This window comes from Prinia subflava, chromosome Z (assembly GCF_021018805.1).
Source record: "Prinia subflava isolate CZ2003 ecotype Zambia chromosome Z, Cam_Psub_1.2, whole genome shotgun sequence".
In the NCBI taxonomy this organism is placed as follows: domain Eukaryota; kingdom Metazoa; phylum Chordata; class Aves; order Passeriformes; family Cisticolidae; genus Prinia; species Prinia subflava.
In genome coordinates, this window is record NC_086283.1 from 54,490,009 (window position 1) to 54,503,654 (window position 13,646).

At 41.0% G+C, this 13,646-nt stretch overlaps 1 protein-coding gene across 2 annotated transcripts in view; it reads left to right on the forward strand.

Annotated features, from left to right (window-relative positions):
• The first annotated feature begins 921 nt into the window (after positions 1 to 921).
• Positions 922 to 13,646, forward strand: part of SYK (spleen associated tyrosine kinase) — a 49,566-nt gene continuing 36,841 nt past the window's right edge. For both annotated transcript variants that reach the window (XM_063422958.1, XM_063422959.1), the window contains exon 1: positions 922 to 1,238. The gene's annotated coding sequence lies outside the window, so the exon portion shown is untranslated. The remainder of the gene's footprint in view (positions 1,239 to 13,646) is intronic.

The window sequence follows — 13,646 nt, forward strand, 5'->3', positions numbered from 1 at the left end:
TTGGCAGCTCTATTGAATATCGGGTGGGTGTGCAGTCCTTTTTTCAAAAAGGAAAGAGAGACAGTGTTTTGGCTGAAAATAATGCCTGTATCCCACATTAGTGCTAACACCAATTCATTATGGGGAAGAAGGAAGTGGACTTTTCCTGCTGCAAGCACTGCCCATCACGGGACACTGCGCTGTGTCATGCAGCTCAGTCACCGCTGAAGGAGACCTGCCCACACCAGCCTCACCCAAGGCCCCCTGTGCCACTCGGTTCTGTATGAACCACACCAGGAGTGGTTTGTCCCCAGGTAGTCGCAGGCAAAGGAAAATAGCATTTTTTGGCTCTGTGGTCTCTTCTTCCACAGGAATTAATTCTGTCACACATGGTGCTGAGGAGGCCTTGAAGAGGGACTTTCCTTCAAGCTAAGTGTCTGGGACACTGGAGTCTCCTTCACACCTGGAGTTGCTACAAATATTTGATAAACATATGGGAGAATTTTTTTGTGTGAAATATAGCAGGAAGGATGATACTGTGCTGTGGCAGGCCTCTGTGCTGCTCCAAAAGGAAGCCCTCTGAGAGCCCTTTTCTCGGCGAAGTACACACAAAGGACACCGAAGGACACAGACATTCAATATTCCAGAATTCACCAATTCGCGACTGGCGTGTGCACCAATACGCACACACTCGCCTTTCCCGTTCCGAGAAGCCCGCAATGGACACACTTCGACCCTCTGTCCCCAGCGTGGTGCTGAGCAACGACACCGCCATCTCCCAAAGCCAGGTGCCCGCCAGGCGACGCCGGCGCCACGAGGGGCCCAAGCTGGGAGTCCCCAGCGGAGCGGGCACCGCGGGTCCCGAGGACAGCCCCGCCGGGCGGCACCGAGGGACGCGCCTCACGGGTCCCGAGCAGCCCGAGCCGCGGGGCCCGCAGACACGGGCGGCCCCGGCCCGGGGAGGAGCGGCGCCGCCGCTGCGGGGCTGCAGCCCCGACAGGTGCCCGGCCCTGTCGCCGGGGCCGCCGCCCGAGTGAGGGGTCCGGGGCGCCGGCGGCCGCGCCCGCTGGCAGGGAGGGAGCGCTCGCCCACACCGCGCTGAGGAAGTGGCTGCGAGCGAAAACGAGGAAGCGGCGGATCCGGCTGCGCTGACTAAGGGTCCGGCCCCGCTCCGGCCGCACCCCGGCACGGCTCGGCACGCCGAGGGCGGCCTGCCGGGAGCAGGCGGCGGCGCGGAGCCCGGTGGCCCCGAGGCAGCGGTGAGTACAGCGCACGGAGCCGCAGGGCGGCCGGCCCCGCCGGCGCCGGGATAGGGATAGGGACGGGGCGGCAGGGGCGGGCGGCGCTGCTGCCCTCGGTGCGGGTTCGGGGTGTCGCGGAGAGCGGCGGAAAGGAGAACCGGGGCGCCCAGCAGCGGGTGAAGCGCCTGGGACACAGGAGAGTCCGAGCAGCGGCGGCAGAGAGGGGCACTCGTGTCGGGGTGGGAGCGGGCGGCTGGAAACACACCACCAGCCTGAAACCTTCCTGCATTGCAGCGTTTCGAAAACCGGACACCGCCAGCCCGGCGTCTCAGGAATTTATATCTAAAACTTAAAAAGAAGATTGATTTTGCTTTGTCTCGAGATGTTACTATGGTGGCAGGTTGTAAACAGAGCCAAGTGTACGCAAGGGTAGGGCTACTGTCTGAACGGTGCATAGTCTGTGAACGATTTATGCCTGAAAAACAAAATCTTTAAAAATGCATGTTTTCTTACCAAACTTCCCTATTTTTGTTTCCAAGAAAACAGCTGTGGTTATTGTGTCATTAGAAGTGCTGAAAGTAGTCGATTCTACAAGCCTGGTGCTGGAGAAATTTCTATTCGTTTTCTGTTCTGCCAGCATTGTTCAGTTATCTTTGTTAGCACTGTACTGCATCCCCTTTATGTGGTAGCTGTCTAGATTAGTTTGAAGTGACGTTATTTTGGACAAAGTTGAGCAACACTTTTGTTAGATGAAACAATCCATTAGAAGAGTGGCAAGTAGAGTCCTAGTCTGGCCAAGTTACATGATATATTGTAAAACAATTATTTAAAGTAAATTTAAAATCAAATTATTTTTCTTTAGGGCATTAACTCTTTATAGGATTTGTAGATATTCTTTCCCATTAGGTTTCTTCTCATGAACTTTTTATCCTCAGAAGCTTAGATCTCCTGAGTCCTTCGGCTGAATCCATGGAGTTATCCATGGACACAACCATCCGGTACATGAGAATGCAGTTTCAGCATGCAGAGCCCTGTATTTTTACAGGCTTGGAAGCCATACAGTGTAGCAGTGTAGATTGAGGCAGTCCCCTTAGAGGAACTGTGACTTTTTTTCTTTTTTTTTTTCTTTTTTTTTTTTTTTTTCTTTTTTTCCTCATCCCTCTGTTGAGCATTTATCTCTGTTGAGATAAATAAGGAAGTTTGTATGTTCTTTGTATTGTGACAGTTATCTTGTGAGGGAGAAAGATTATAGTCATAGATATGTATATCTTAACTAAAGAATTTTAAATCAGCTGTGATTCTTAAAAAAGTGGCTGCAATAAATAAAGGTATGTCATTCTTTTGATTTTCACAATCACTTGAAATCACTACAAAATACCATGAGAAGTACAGTTAATATGCTCTGTTTTTTCATCAGTTAAAAAATACTAGCACTCTGTCAAAGCAAGGGTGAACTGTGCAGCTTTCCCTTTTGCACATTGCTACAATTCTGATACAAGAGCAGAATTAGATCTGAAGTCAAAGATTGAAGACAAAAACAAGTTTATTTTTTTAGAATTAGCTAGCAATTTATGTTGAGCACAAAATAGCAGTTTAGAAGATCGTTGTTGAAATTATAAGCTTGTCTTAAGAACACTTGAAGATACCAATTATAAAATAAAAATCTGGAGTAATTTTCTTAGTCTCCCATCTTTTCTTCTGGATCTGTTAGGACAGAAGTATTGGAAGGGGGAGACATCACTTCTGAAATGTATGTTGTGTTCAGAAGTCATGGTCTGTGAATGATAATTTTCTCCTTTTTTTGCAAATTACACTTCTTTTTTTTTCTGTTCTTATCCTTTTTCAAGATGCAATATTTAGCAAAAAACGAGTCCAATGTCATTGATGATTTGAATACTATGAGTGTAAGAAATTCTGTTTGCATCTGAATCTACTGAAAATTCTAGGTAGTATCATTTTTCCAGCTTTATAGACTTTTGGGTCAGTGCCCCAAGATCTATTACATTCACAAGACACAGAATATGCCTTCAGTTGTATGTATCAGAATGGCACAGCTGAAAAGGGGAACTTGTCAGGGTTTATGTTATAATTACAAGGAATACAAGAGTTATCTATGAATGTGAGTAATAGTCACAGAGAAATCATTCCAAATGAGTCTTCTAATCGGTTATGCTGTGCTCAACATAAACCACTAGCTGCTTCTAAAATAACTCCTTTTTTTTTGCTTGTGTGCTTAAGTGAGTTGCTCCACTGGGGCAAGAGTACTTAAAACACTCCAGGTGTCTGTTACAAAGCTGAAGATGGACTTGCAGGTGTTTGTGGGTGTCAGTAATGAAGTTCAGTCATAAAAATGAAAGCTTTTCATCTCAAAAGGATTTACAGTATCATCTTCTTAATTTCTAATTTAAGAAAAATATCAATTCATTGCAGGGGAAAAATTCTGTAGTTCAGTTTAACAGTAGTTTTGCTTGCATTTGACAAAAGGAGAAGATCTTGGTGGAGGAGTAGAGGGCAGCTCACTAGATGTCTCAGCTGGCATATCTAGAAATGCTTTTACAAAAAAAAAGGTTCTTAATATCTGTACTACTTTTACAGAAAAACATTATTAATTTCTGCAGCTGGAGTTAAGACTTTTAACTGCTCTTATGAGAAAAAGAAACCCTGAGCTTTGCAGTGTTCCTCCCTAATCTTTTGTACAGTGTAGGATATTGCAATCAATTATTAATATCTATTTGAGGCATGGTAAAATAATTTGATCACAAAGATCTTGCTTAGTATTTACATTTTGTTTTAAGGTTCAACCAGCAGGGGTAAATAGCTGATACTGTTTACCTTTTAATTTCATGACACAAGGTAATGTGAAGGCATACAGTTAAGCAGAAGAAACCATTTCTCATTGACCTCTTCATTGCATGTTGGGGTGATTGGAAAACATCAGCACTGCAAGAGCAAGAAGTGAGAAGGAGCCTGTATGTCCCTGAACCAAAAATAAAAAATTCCGGAATTTTCTGTAGCAAATGATGATTAATAAATAAATATCATGTTTGACACAGAAATATCACCTGCCTCAAAAAAAAAACCAAATTTGTAGTTTGTGTACGTGTTCAAAATTTGAAATTCGGTTATAACTTCCTGTGCCTTTACATACAATGATTAATGGTACTTCTTAAGAGTGGCTCTTCTAAAAATGAAAGAAAAGTTAAAAAATGCTTTTGGGACTCACAGGGTTCCTAATGTTATAAAGTTACTTCACCATATCTGTATTGGGACCAGTGTTATTTAGTATCTTCATTAATGACAGACAAGGGGATCAAGTGCACACTCAAGAAATTTTTAGATAACACTGAGCTGAGAGTGCACACCTGAAGGACAGGATACCATCCAAAGGAACCTGGATAAGCTCAAGAAGTGGGGCCATGGGAACCTGAGGAGATTTAACAAGATCAGGTTCGAGATGATGCGCCTGCTGCAAACCCCAGTACCAACACAGTCTGGGGGACAAATACATGGAGAGCCCTGGGGAGAAGAACTTGGGGGTGCAGGTGGATGAGGCTGGACATGACCCAGCCATGGGCACTCCCAGCCCAGAAATCCAGTTGTGTCCTGGCTGCACCCAAAGCAGCGTGGGCAGCAGAGGAGGGAGGGGATTCTGCCCCTCTGCTCTGCTCTGCTCTGGGGAGACCTCAGCTGGAACCCTGCATCCAGCTCTGGGGTCCCAGCACAGGAAGGACGTGGAACTGCTGGAGTGAGTCCAGAGGAGGCCACTGAGTTGATTAGAAGGATGGAAAGCCTTTCCTCTCCTATGAGGAAAGGCTGAGGGAATAGGCATTGCTCAGTCTGGAAAAGAGAAGGGTTCAGGATGACCTAATTGCAGCCTTGCAGTACCTGGGGAAAATCCACAAGAAAGATTTTTCTAAGAGCATATAGTGACAGCACAAGGTAGAATGGCTTAAAACTGAGTTGGTTTGGATTACATATTAGGAACAAATTCTTTATTCTGAGGGTGGTGAGGCAGTGAAACAGTTTGCCCAGGGAAGTTATGGATGTCACATTCCCGTAAGTGTTCAAGGCCAGGCTGGGGGTGGCCCCCCAGGATGAGGTTCTGAGAAAACCTGGTCCAGTGAAAGTTGTTTTAGCCCATGAAAGGGCGTTGAATCTAGATGATCTCTAAGGCCCTTCTAACCTGAGCCAAGCCACCGTATGATTCTATGACATATGAAATGCTGCAAGCCTTCCCTTTGTACCAGGTACCAGAGCAAATGATTAAAAATCTGCATGTATTAGAACCTGAATAACCATCACACAGGAGTATGATTACAGATAGTTTGTCCAGTTTCACTATCACTCAGTGTGTAGTAAACTGATGTTGGAATATGTCGGTTGACTAGCTAGGACTACTCAGTCATTTCTCCAGTTTTGCCTTCATTTGTTTGGAGATAGTGTTCCTCCAGATATGGATTTCCAGGTGTCTTGAGTGGACAAAATGTCCAGTAAAAATTCCAACAACTTCTCTTCCTTTAAAAATTGAAAGAGGCAGCAGAAGGAATTTTTCAGCACTGACACTGAGCAGAGGTAAGATGTAAGCTGCTAAAAGCTTTGATAATGAAGCAGGATTTCTGGCATGGCAGTATGTAAGTCCAGCTGTGTAAATCCCTGAGACAATATCTAGGCTGGGGGGGTGGAGTTGAAATTTACAGGAACACAATCATGATTGGAGATGACTAGAGAAAACATATTCAACAAGTGTTAGAGTAGGATATGTACCAAATAAACAGGCAATTGCTCAAATATTTTAATATCACAAATCCTTATTTTAAACAACGGTTTCAGTAAAATGAGTAAGGTGTCACCATTTCATGGATCAGCCACAGCCTATTTCTACCCTCTCAGAGAGACATTCTCTTATTTTTCTCCCCTGTTTTTATAAAATAATGAAGTAAATGGGGGAAGGAAGAAACCACAAAACCTCTAAGACCAGAGCCTATAGAAGAAATAGACTCCAGAACATGTAGAGACAGTACGTGTCTTAGCTAAACCCAGTGTAACTGAGAAAGTGTGGTATGCTAGATTTAAATGCTAAAATGTGTGTTGCTGCTGACCACTGAGTGTGTAGTTCCGCTTTTAAAAGTTCTAGTATCAATTTCAAAATTTGCTCAGTTTAAAATAATGTCTACATGTTTTTTATAAAATGGATTTCTCGATTTTTTTTAATAAGGTTGCCTGAAAAGTTTTTCTTCATCTAGATTCAAAAAGTGAGGTTAGAAATATGCTATAAAGACAATCCTTTCCCCACTAAAATTCTTGTAAAGTGCATTACAGAAAAGCTTCAACCAAAAAAAAAAATCTTTTCATTATTTTTCTTGTAAAGAACATAGAAAAGTAAGCTGTTATGTGTGTAATAAGCAGTTACTTAGGATAAGTTCCTACTCTGGGAAAGAGACCAAATTTGATAACTTGAATTAAGAAGTTTAATTTATGCAAAAAAAACCCCAAACCTAAAATTTTGTCAAGCTGGTAATCTTTGATATCATAGAATCACAGAAGGGAGTGGATTGGAAGGGACCTTAAAGATCATTTATCTCTAAATGCACTGCCAAGGGAGACTTTTTGTTAAACCCAGTTGCTCAATATCTGAAATGTGTGGAATGTTGAGCAAAGGAAGCGTCATTAGTATTGTCAACTTTGGCTTAAAGTTATAAATGTCACTGCTGCATTTCATAGGATTCATATGAATTCCATAGTGTTTTGCTCAAGAGTTAGTAAAGCAAGCAGGACGTTTAAGTAATTATTTTTGCAAAAGATAGCAAATCCGGATAACCGGATTAGCTACCTTTCGAATCAGTGAGCATCTTGCTGCTGTGAAGTGAAAATGATCACTTACTTAAAATAAGTGTCAAGTGGGAGAGCACTGCTCTGAACGGTTCTGACACCCCAGAATTGAGGTGGTCATTGAGGGAGGCTTTGAGTAACCTTTTTGTCCTCAGTTATCAGGTGCAATTGGCAAGAAATCTCATGCCAGTGAGGTTTGGCTGCCTTAGGTCCCTGAACAACTCTGTGACAGTCCTCAACCAGCAAATGCATCAAAGATCTGGTCTGCAGATATTTCTATGCACAGAAGTGCAGGGGAAACGCCCTGTGTGTATGTGATGAGTAAACTCAAACACACTGGAACAGGCTTTCTGAACAGGATGCAGAGCTGTGTTCACTTGGAAGCAGTGGTGTGTTGAGGCCATGGTGTGAAATCCAATTGCCTCCAACTCTCAAGAGACAAGTTTCATCAAATGGAGGTGGCATTTTGTTCTCCTGACATAGCAACTATCCATAGTGACAATTACCAGTGGACCATTTAGAGATGTAGCTGTTGATGCTGTGCGCAGAACAACACACCATGAAAAAAGAGGCCTGACTGCAAGCTGTTTTTTCCAGCCTGGCAGTTTGTCATGCAAGAGATAGGGAAATACTGCCCATTGGCCCAGAACACGCTGGGGCCAGGTGCATCCTCTTTCTGCCCAGGGTCATAAATTGACCTTGTCAAGAGTATTTAGTTGGTCCAGGGGTTGCAAATGGGCTAACTTTGCAGGATGGGAGGAGAGAGCTCACACCTCTCTCTCTCTCTGTGTAGTGTTTCTGGAATATTCTATGTTTTATGTGAGAGGAGAGGTTAGATTTGTGTTTGTTTGCTGGCTAAAATGAATTCTTGCCTCTTAAGAGTCTGTTCTCTCTTTATACCAATGAGAAGTAAGTTTTATCTGCGCTGCTTGTTCTGATGATAAAGGCTGATATGGAGGGAGATACAGATTTAGTCTTTTCTGAATGGCTGATTGGTCAATGCACTAATTATCATGAAGAGTCTCTTTTGCAATGCAGTCTGTCTCTGTGTCCTCATAAAACCTAGTCAAGAAAAGCTGGCACAATTGTTGGATGATAGCAGGTTTTTTTTAAGAGAAGCATTGATTTACTAACAAAAATGCTGTTAAATTAAAACTGCTGTACTAGAGGAGTGTTGAGGCACTTGAACTGGTTGCCCAGAGAAGTTTTAGATGCCCCATCCCTGGCAGTGTTCAAGGCCATATTGGATGGGGCTCTGAGCAACCTGTCTGGTGAAAGATGATTCTGCCCATAGCAGGGGAGTTGGAACTTAGTGATCTTCAGGCTGCCTTCTAACCTGAACAGTGCTGTGTTTCTATATTCCTAATTATTAGATAGATTTTAAGGAACTGATCCTTAATATTGTCAGCCTGGCTGTATGAGCCAGTATCACATCTTCCTTTCAAACCCAGGAATACTTGGCCTTTTTTTCCATACCTTTGTGGCTGTCAATGCTTTCTGAGTATAATTTCCACTAAGACGTGGTGTCTACAGTGTGTCTGTAGCAAAACACTTACCTGGTCTGTGCTCCTAGCAGAAGCTTTTCAAAAAGTAGGATAACATGGCATGGTTTTTATAGACTCTAGAAAGTGGCGCTGAGAAGGCTTGGCCAGTTTTATAGAAGCTTATTCTAGGGGTATGAAAGGCTAGTTATTTTTGTTCCTGCTATAATTTCTGTGCTTGATATATAAAGCAGGATACTGCAGACTGTTTCACACGGCAAAATAACCTTGGTCTGAAAGAGGAACCTGCCTAATTTTGCCACTCTGACTCATGGGCCAGTCCATTGAGGCATATATTCAGCAAAGATTTTAGCAATTCTAAAGATAGACCAGTAAATTTCAGATAAAGAATGAGGTATAATGGGCTCCAAGTGTTCTTGGCTTGTTTGCTTAACCATAAGTGAAGGCTAATATTCAGGATTGAAAAACTGAGATCATTTTATACATCTGTAGCCTCTAGACTTGGAACTAAGTAGAGACAGACCTTCACAAAGAAGGAGAGCTCATACCTTCATAATAGCTTTGGAAATGCCAGCCTGCAAAAATTGCTGGTTTTAAAAAAAGTGAAATGAAGATTGGAATGTAAAATAAACTTGTCTTTTGGGTCTATTGACTAGTATGACCACAGTAGTCTTTATCTGATACTTTGAATAAAATGTGGCATTTTGTCTTAGTCCTGTAAGGCTATAAAGCTTTGAGACCGTTGTAATAATGTTGAATTTCTCCTGAGTTGTTTTTTTGTTGGTTTTTTTTTTAATGCATGAAGATTTTCATTCACCTTCTGTTTGACTGTAGCAACTTCCTTCTAGAATTCATGATGCTTTAGTTCTGAGATACCTTGTTTAACACAAGGAAGGAAAAACAAAGTTATGGATTGTGGATCCATCCACGCTTGGACCTTGATCCTTCTGGATGAAGCCAGCTTTTCTCAGTTTTCATGGTAATGAAAATTCACAGTATCATGAGCTCTCTGCCCAAGGCACTTGTTTTGTGTGTTTGGATATTGGACACATATTCCAGATTTTGCCTTCCTGGAAAAAGAGGAATGTTTTGAATCAACATTTTTGGTATAACACTCTGAGAGATCTTTGTCTGGCAACTTCTTTTTGAGTTGTGAAAAACAATACGCTATAGTGAACTTTGAAAGAAGATTTTGGACTAATTTGGGGCTGGGAGGAATTTTAGTGATAGTGAGGTGTGTCTTTGTTTTACTGTGCTATCACTGTCTTATCCATAACAGTTTAGTTATTGCTGTCTGTAAAAACTCTTCTGTAAAAATGAAGATACATTCCAGTTGGCAAAACACAATGCTGTCATATTTAATGTCACTGTAACTTTGAACCTGAAAATATGCAGGACATTGACTAAGCAATGATTTTAGTGATTTCTTGCAAGAAAGATGATAATTTTTGTGTTTTGCACTTCATGTATTTTCACTGACTTTGTAAGTTCATTTCACAGCTCCCTCTGTTGGAGGGAGTCATAGTGGGATCTGTGGTATATAAAGGAGTTTTACTTTTTACTGTAGTTCTGGAAAGTAAATACATGTTCGAAACAAAACCATAAAGGAACAATACATATATATGTGTGTGTGTGTGTGCACATATATGTATATATGTATGTACATGTGTCTCAGTAGTTCCTTAAGGGAAATAGCTGGGGCTCCCTGAGTAAGACTTCTGTAACTGCACCCCAACACAGGTGGTTTTTTGTGTTTTGGGGTTGTTTTTTTTTCCTTTTTTTCCACCCAGCACTGGGAAGAAGCAATTATTACCCATACTGTTCTGCAGTCACTACAGAGCCACAGCTGGTCTTAGTGAAGATCTGTCTTTGCTCAGAGAAGTTTGTCCACATCTTGTCGTGGCAGGAAAATGGGAGATTAGACAGGGATCTGCCTAGGGTATCTTAAGTGCTTTCCTGCAGGTGTAGCTCATCCCAGTGGTTCTATTATTTATAGCGTGGTTTAACAGGGACTGATCATAGTCAAGTACTTTGTCCAAAAGGGAGCAGGCTTCCCATACAAGTGATGCCACCTATTTTAAGTCTGAAATTATTGCTTTGACAAGAGACATGTATTGTGAGAGGCAGTGTTTGCATTTGTGATAGTGTAAGAGTGGAAAAGGAGGTAAGGGAATGACTAATAGGGCATGGTAAAGATGTAGAAGAAAATGTTCACATTTTTGTGTAAGTGGGTTTGGTTTTTCTTTTTCTAAAAGGAGGAAAAAAAACCTGTTTTGGTTTGGGTTTTTTTGGTTGTTTGTGTCTATTTTTAATATGTGTGAAAATCATAGGATTTTTACTTCCAAGGAAAAATTTGTTGTAATCCATAAACACCTCACTTTTTTTTTCTTTCACAGTAGCATTCTGAGCTTTTTAAAAGGTCAGAGCAGAAAAACCTTATTAGAGGGAAACCATGACATGTGAAAAGATTATCAAAGACATGAGAGTCCAGAAAGAAAGGTGCTGTACAAAGAGACAATAGAATCGTAGCATCAGTGAAGAATGCTTTCTTAGTGATGAATGTTCCTCCATGAGCTCAGTGCAGAGGCTTTTAGATAAAAAGCCCTGAACAGAACATGAATGCTGTGGTACTTTTTCTAAGCATCTGTTTGCCTTGTAATAGGGCAGTAATTGTGTTGACAGGTCAAGTAGTTTTTCCCCAGGAAATATTTCAATAGCTGGAATGCCTGGAGTAGTCTGATGATATCAGAATGTCAGATGCAATTTAGAGTAAATGAGGGCAATTTCTGGCATGTTTCGGTGGAGGAAAAAATATCTATCTGTCCTCAGAATTGATGAAGATGACTCCAGAAAGGAAATCTCTAGGAAAATATTATTTAAATCAGAGTGTTTTGAAGCTAGTGATGATTTCAGGTGTGTTTGTGATACTCCTTTTCAGCTCATTTTATGACTGTCTCATTGATACAGGAGGGGAGATAAATGGTGTTTTCCCTAAACCTAGTAGATGAAATACCAATGCCTCCTGTTTAGTAGGCAATTTTTTGTTCTGATATGGCCAAAATGCTGAGGATTTACATGAATAAGGGCAAAAACTATTTCCTCTTAAGCTGAAAAATATGCTAGCTAGGCCACTAACTTTCATGATAATGATAAAACACAAACCTGTTACAGATTGGACAATCTGTATCAAATCCCAGAACTCATTGATCATATTGTTAGATCCATGTTTTTCCCCATCAGAAAAGTCTTCTGGGCCAAAGCTACCACATTCTCTATTTTTCCCAGGCAGATTTTAATTAAGCTATGTTTCTGATAAAGAATATATCTCAATGTTTAAAAACCTTAGCAGGAACACCATTGTTACCCTAAATGCATCATGCTTCTGAAACTGAACTGTTAAGTAAAATATGGAACTTGACACCAAAGACAAGTATTTTACTAGATAGAAGTGCTAAGGAAAGAGCCCAGTGTTGAAGAACTTATAAAAATGAGAACTCCTAAAAACTAACGCACGGTTTGTGTATGTCAGCACTGGCCAGGAGCATGTGCAGAATAACAGGAAAGCCTTTGGAGATGAAGAAGACATATTTTTAGAGTCTGAAGTATAAGGCAAAAACCAGAATAGCATTGCTTAGATTGCCAGTAAAAGGTTGCAGAATTCAGAGATGAGTGTTTGATTGTATGAGGAAAATTTTTCATGGAGAAGCAGGAGAAAACTCATGGAGAAGGAGTCCCAAGCATGAGTGATGGAAATGTTGCTGTAGGCTGTAAGCTGATTAGAGACACAGCAGGTGCAGACTGAGACACAGTGCCCCAAGCATCAGTACTCAACAAGGGCCCTTCCTGAGGAAGGTCAGCAGCTCAAAGAAATGTCTCACTTTTCCCTTTTAGACAGTACAACAGTACATCCCCTTCGGTGTGATGAATGGGATGTTGTTTGAAGATGTCTACAGAAGTTGCAAGAATCACCAGTATTACCAGTTGAATTACACAGGATTTCAAATGTTTTTCAGTAGGTCAGTAAGTTCACACTAGTGTCCTGATCAAAATCTAGTTTGTTTGAATTACTTGATAAAATTGTATTCTGCTGCATTTCCTGCATTAATGACTTCCTGTCAGACACTTGCAGTGTTCTTCCTTTGTTTCTGCATAATTTTTTCGTAAAAAGTCCTCTCCTAATGTAGATAGAAATTAAATCTTCATGTTTATGCAAAAACATAAAGGAGACTTCTAGAGGTAATCTGATGATCAAATTAAGACCACCATTCAGCTGCCTACACACAATGGAAGGTGATTTTAAAGGTGCAAAAATAAGAATAGAATATAAATTCAAATCCATTTTCTTTGTTAAACTTCTTCAAATTTAGTTTCTATAAAAGTGAGCAGTGAATTTATAATATTTCAGTGGTATTTATGTCAAAGTGTACGTCAGTTTGGAGTATACCTTTCGGGTTCTGCTTAAACCCTGAAACCACCAAAATATTTAATATAGTACATCAAGTCACCATCAAATGTGTATTTCTAATTCTATGCAAGCTGAATTTCTTTTAGCTTTCACATGTGTTACATAAGTTGAAAAAGCTTAAAAAACTTGTGCTACTTTTCCCAGAGGCATACATCTTCATTCCAAGGATCCTAATTAAATAGGAGCTTCAGAAAAATGCACATTCATGTCACTGTTTTATTATTAATGTTCTCCTGTGTATAATTAGAGAACCGGTGGAGTTCTGTGGGTGCTTAAAATATCACGCTGTTCTGGAACGAATTGTTTCATTAAGCACATTTTTATCACTCGGCACTGTCTGGTGAGCCTTATCCGTTACATATGCATGCAAGACATTTGCTTTAAACCTTACTTCTTTACTTTCATACCCTGCTCACAGAATACTACCTTGAAAAATGAGAAAAGGTGAAAAAATAACTGCTCAGATAAGGAACATTTTTTATGCCACTGTTTCACCACTACAGGGCTTTTGATCTTCTGTCACATTTCAGTCATTTTACCCATGGAGGAGTAAAGTAACCAATCGGGAATCCCAAAGTCTCCCACCACACTGCTGTTTGGTCCTTTTAGAAAGATTCATATTCCTATTTA